Source organism: Carlito syrichta, unplaced genomic scaffold (genome assembly GCF_000164805.1).
Source record: "Carlito syrichta isolate Samal-C Ts95f unplaced genomic scaffold, Tarsius_syrichta-2.0.1 Scaffold303992, whole genome shotgun sequence".
NCBI lineage: Eukaryota > Metazoa > Chordata > Mammalia > Primates > Tarsiidae > Carlito > Carlito syrichta.
Window position 1 is genome coordinate 347,669 of NW_007248088.1, and position 6,317 is coordinate 353,985.

The 6,317-nt window shown below is 46.4% G+C and overlaps 1 protein-coding gene across 1 annotated transcript in view; it reads right to left on the minus strand.

Annotated features, from left to right (window-relative positions):
- The window catches only part of GATAD2B (GATA zinc finger domain containing 2B), a 128,107-nt gene that overhangs the window by 121,306 nt on the left and 484 nt on the right, over positions 1-6,317 (minus strand). The gene's annotated exons all lie outside the window — the stretch shown is intronic.

The window sequence follows — 6,317 nt, forward strand, 5'->3', positions numbered from 1 at the left end:
AATTCACTCACCTCAGCCTCCCAAGGCGCAGGATTACAGGCTGAGCCACTGAGCCCAGCTTGCTTATTACATTTTATACTTTTGTTAGAAATAAATACGAGGTTAGGAAAACAGGTATTTTTATTCCTAACATGAATATTAACTACATGCGAGGCAGTGTACTAGGTACTAAACAAATTATCAAAACAAATCCATGTTTCAGAGACCTCTTTATCATAGGAAGGGAAGCAATAAGCAATAAATTTAATAAATATGCTAAAAAGATCCCAGCACTTTGGGAGGCCAAAGTGGGAAGACCGCTTGAGTTCAGGAGTTCGAGACTAGCCTGGGCAACATAGCAAGACCCCATCCTTACCCAAAAAAAAAAAATCATGCTAGGCTCGGTGGCTCAGCCTGTAATCCTGCGCCTTTGGGAGACTGAGGTGAGTGGACTGCCTGAACCCGCGGGTTCGAGACCCGCCTGGGCAGCAAGACCTCATCTCTACAATAAATCAAAAAATCAGCCGGGCGTGGTAGCGCGCGCCTATAATTCCGGCTACTCTGAAGGCTGAGGCTGAAGGATCGCCGGAGCCCAGCAGGTTGAGGCTGCGGTGGCCGGGAGCGGCCACTGCATTCCAGTCTGGGCGACAGAGTGAGACTCCAACTCAAAAAAAAAAAAAAAAATTCCATCAATCAAAAAATTAGCTAGGTGTGTAGGTGTACACCTGTAGTCCAAGCTACTTGTGAGGCTGAGGTGGGAGGATCCCTTGAGACCAGGATTTTGAGGCTGTGGTGAGCCGTGATCCATGCCACTGCACTCCAGCCTGGGCAACAGAGTGCGACCCCGATTAAAAAAAAAAAAAAAAGTTAGCCAGGTTTGGTGGCTCAGCCTACAATCCCAGAGCTTTGGGAGGCTGAGGTGAGTAGATTGCCTGAGCCCGCGGGTTTGAGACCTGCCTGGGCAACTTGGCGAGACCTTATCTCTACAATAAATAAAAAATTAGCCGGGCTTGGTAGCGCGTGCCTGTAGTTCCAGATACTTGGAAAGCTGAGGCGGAAAGATCACTGGAGCCCAGCAGGTGGAGGCTGCAGTGGCCAGGAGTGGCCACTGCACTCCAGTCTGGGTGACAGAGTGAGACTCCAACTCAAAAAAAAAAAAAAAAAGGCTGTAAGTGCTATGAAAAAGAAAATAGAGCAGGAAAAGCTAAGTAGGCATGAAGAACGAGGGCTGAAAGTTAGTGAGAAGGATAAGCCCTCATTGAAAAGGTAACATTTAAGCAAAGATTTGGAAGAGAGGCAATTAGCCATTTATATCTTATCTCTGTGGGAAAAACTAGTTATTTTCCCACTAGAGAGAACTGCTGGTCTTAGGACCCTGCAAAGGTCCTAAGATAGAGAGTGTGATTGATGTATTCAAGAACAAGTCAGTGTGGCTGAAATGGAGTGACCAAGGGGGAAGATGACAGAGCGGATAAAAAAGGAGGTGTGGGAGGGCAGACCATGCAAAGTCTTAAAGGTTATTGTAACACCTGGCTCTTACTCAGAGAATTGGGAATTCAAAAATTAGGAGCCGGCCCAGCATAGTGGCTCAAGCCTGTAATTCCAGCATTTTGGGTGGCGGAGGAGAGAGGAATGCCTGAGTCCAGGGGTTTGAGACCAACCTGGGCAACTTGGTGAGACCTCATCTCTACAATAAATCAAAAAATTAGCATGGTGACACATGCCTTTGGTTCCAGTTACTTGGTAGGCTGAGGCAGAAGGATCAGCTGAGCCCAGAAGGTTGAGGCAGCGGTAGCCGTGAACATGCTACTGCACTTCAGCCTGGGCAACAGACTGAGACTCCAACTCAAAAAAAAAGGAGCCTTGGCCAGCCGCAGTGGCTCACACCTATAATCCTAGCACTTTGGGAGTCTGAGGTGAGAGGATTACCTGTACCCACAGGTTCGAAACCAGCCTGGGCAACTTGGCCAGACCTCATCTCTACAGTAAAAAAAAAAAAAAAAGTTAGCCAGGTATGGTGGCACATGCCTGTAGTCCCAGCTCCTCGGAAGGCTGAGGTGGAAGGATCGCCTGAGTGCAGCAGGCCCAGGCTGTGGTGGCTGTGAGCCTGCCACTGTACTCCAGCCTGGGTGACAGAGTGAGACTCCAACTCCAAAAAGATTGGAACCTTACCCAAAGACATTTAGACATTTAGCTAGTAAAACACAAAGCTAAAATTTGTCCCAGGACTTTTCTCAATGCCTGTGTTCCACTATTCCAACTTGCCACTTTTTAGTGTATCATCATCATCCCCCCCCCACTTACAGTGTATCCAGGAAGTCTGTATTTAAATACTCTTAGGCCCAGGGCTCAAGCCAGTAATCCCAGCACTTTGGGAGCCTGAGGAAAGAGGACTGCTTGAGTCCAGGGGTTTGAGACCAGCCTGGGCAACTTGGTGAGACCTTATCTCTACAATAATTAAATTAGCTGGGCATGGTGGAGCATGCCTGTAGTTCCAGCTACTTGGAAGGCTGAGGCGGAAGGATTGCATGAGCCCAGCAGGTCAAGGCTGTGGCCATGGGCATGCCACTGCACTCCAGCCTGGCAACAGAGTGAGACTCCGACTCAAAAAACCCCACAAATCTCAAAAAGCAAACTATCTTCTGGGTAAGAGATGCACAAGTCCTCCAGTTAACATTTGCAACTGCTCACAGTCATAATGGGAATTTATTAATCCTAGTGTCTAATCTAAATCCTACTAACATTCCAGTCTACATTTTGGAAGATTACAAATTCCACTTTTCCCTGAAATGAGACAAGACCAAGAAAGCTTTGATCAGGAGACTCAGTATGACTTGGAGCTTCAGGTAACAATAATCTGAATTATTTTTTAAAAGGTATTACTAGCAGCCAGGTGTGAAATACAAAAGAATGACTTGGGAATATGGACTTGGGAATATGGAATTGCTATTATTTCCCCCAGTTTCTTAATAGTTTACTGGTTAGTATTAATAACAATTAAGTTCATATGCTGTCAAAGATGATTCTGCAATTACTATGACTTGGAGGTCTGGTGAATTTGACCATTTCACACCTCAAAAAGTAACAAAATGTGTTCTTACTCATCTGTTACTTTTGGTACTATAATCTCAAACTGTTGGTTGCTTTTTAACAGTTGATGGCAATTTAAGGCAATGGCAAATGTTAGGGGATTGCAAGAGAGACACCAAACATTACTGAGCCACCATCTAAGAAGTATCTCATACAGACAGATTAAGCCCAATGAAACCTGGGTGACTTCCTTCCTACTAGATGAACTCAAGCTGTATAAGAATATTTCACATATCCGCAAGGAAGAAGGCAAAAGATGGAACATTAGGCGGGGTCCATTTCAAGTCAGACCGATTCTTCAGAGGTTTTCATCACTACTATACAAAGAGAGGAGGGCTCCTGCTTCATGGATTCTGGAGCCACCAAAATCCCCAACCAGTACCTATAGAAACAGCTTCACAAAGATTACTGAGGATATACCAAACAACATGGCTAACAGAAGCTTTCTCCCCAAAAGCTAGTTCTTTTTTAACAGAAACCAAACTTCCTTATGTATCTTTTCCCAGGCTTAGCCAACAGCAGAACTGCAACTTTGTGTGGCATGGTCTGATAGGTTGGATTTTTCCCAAGCAAGAGGTAGACAGCTTTACGCCAGGACTAGATTTATGGTCAATCTGGGGGTGTGTCTTTTTTTTTTCTTTTTCTTTCCCTCCAAATCATCTCAGAAAATGCCTGGTTATTGTGCCTTGAAACGTAATGATGTCGGACTTTAAGTACCACAAAGGTCTGGAAAAGAAAGTTCCTCGATTCCAGCTATGGCTAAAAACTTAGGATTTCTCTAGCAGTTGTTTTAATCAACCAAAGTTGGTTTGGCTTTTGTCAATGAGCCAAGCAACATGAGACTTCTGAGCTAAGTGCAGAGGGGCTGCTTGTCAGCATGACTCCCAATGGGGTGGCTAACATGGAATATGCTCCAGAGTCTAGAAATCAGGACAGCACAGCTGCTGTTTTCCTGCACATGCACCTCCAGCTTGGTAGGTGGGGGAGGAAAGGAAAGAATATCGAAAGAATATTAAAGTAAATTGAAACAAGAGGCCTGCTTTACATACAAGATTCACTGCTTAAAACTAGGATGAATCCAGAGGTCCAGCATATGATTAAAATACGTTTACTGGCACAATGACACACACCTCTTCCACCCTGCTGTTCTCTAACCCAAGCCCAAAACCCAACTTGGCCCAGCTGGCCAAAAAAAAAAAAAAATTGAGGAGAGAAGAGGAGAACCCAAAATGTAGGCAACAGCCCATAGGCTTTTGAAAGTACTTTAAGGTAGTGAGGTTCAGAACAAATTCCTCACACCTCCCTCTCCCACTACCCTGTGGCCCTATGCTAAACACAGCAGTAAAAGTTGCTGCCAGAACTTATATTTGAAGGGCTGATCAGGAAACCTGGTTAACATTGTTCCTAGAAAAGTATCTGAATGCAGGCTCTATTCAGACCCTCTAAACAGGAAGTTAACAGACATCACACAGTCAGGGGAGGCAAACCACAGTGTCATAAAGATGGATGCTACTGTCAACTACAAATCACTCTCACCTCATGGAGAGTGTTCTCGAGTAAGGAATAAGCGGCAGGACAAAAGTCTGTAAGTCTTACCTCTTCTCAAACTGGGTCACAGTCTACTTATCTACCTTGTTTCATGATCACTATCACTGCCACTAAGATTAAAAACTATATTCCTCAAAATGAAGACAGTCCTACCCAGATCAGTATTCCCATTAACTAATTATTCACATAGGATATCTGCTTACAAAGCCTAAGGAAAGCCTTTCCTTGTCCCAGCACATTCCCGAATAGCCTGGGACTGGACATCAGTCATGAAAAAAGCAGCACCATTTCCAACAGGTGTGAGCCTTCCCTCAAAATATACTGAACCCCCCCATAGTGCCTCCAGAAATGGCTTCCTTCCCAATCAAGTAGTGAAAGAAATGCTACTCTGGGACAATACTCTACCAAAACTGCTCCACTACCAAAAATATCAATCCAAGTGGTTACCAGACTTCAAGGAAGGGTTTTGGTCAGCATATCAAAAAAAGAGCAATAAAGTTAGCACTGAGCTCCCAATAAGGTTAATCCCCAGCAACATATAGACACCACACTGCTGCCAGAAAACATCGAAGTCATCTGCCTGGGAGAAAGACTGGATGGCTGGAGGACAGAGGTGGAAGGGAAGCTTTCTTTTCACTTTGCACCACATGCATTGTCTACTCGAAACATAAATTTTTAGACAAGAAAATGTCCTAAAAACTACAAAAGCATCAGCTTTCCTCCAACACAGACCTGATAAATCTGCGTTTACTCCATCAGCTACAAGTCCAAATCCCTCTTTTACAGTCTGGCCTGACACTGCTCTTTCCCTTTGCTGAAATAAACATTAAGTATCCCCCACTACTCTCCCCCCCCCCCCCACATACAAGCCCTCCAAATAACCATTTACCAGAAACGAGAAAACTGGTTCCCAGTAAGCTACTTGATTCTCCAGAGGCGAGCAGAGGAAAAGGCCGATAGCTAGCTCAGTTAGCATCCACATGCCACCCACCATCAAAGCCTCGGTCTGCACCTCAGTGCCAGCCCCACGAGCCAACATCTTGTGTTTGGGAGGAAGTTGAAGCTAGGGGAGAATTCACAGAGGCCACCATACCTTCAGGAAGGCAGAAAGCTGTCCCGGGCCCGCGAATGGCACCCAAGTCTCCGCACTCGCAGGAGTGAGCTCCTCTGTGCAAGTGAGAGCAGGGAGGCCAAAAGTACTCTGAGTCCCGGTGTGCTTAGGGAAGGAGAAGTTCTATGGACCCGGGGCACCGCACTGGGACACGGATCCAGCGTGTCCCAGACGCCCAGTCGCCATGGAAGGTAAGTAACCACCCGGGCTGAGACAATTCCCTTCTCCTACGGGAGGGCGAGGGACCGGTGGACGACGAAATAAAGGGGTAAGCTCTGCGCTCCTGATCCCTTTCCCGAAATAAAGATAATTGTGTCGCGCTTCCTTCACCCTTCAGGATTTCCCCATTTGTCCCATCCGCCGGCAAACATAAGACTGAGAGCAGGGAGCGGCCCCCGCACCCTGAGGGCACCACTGGGGGTGGAGAGAGTTAAAAAAAAAGGGGGGGGCGCGCTAGAGAGGAAAGGAGGGGAGCATGGCGGGCATGAGGCAGTGAGTGAAAGCGGGGATGGCAGGGGAAACGGGGCGTGAGGGAGGGGAGAAAGAGTAAAAGGAGAAGAAATGAAGGGACACGAGCTGGGGGCGCGCG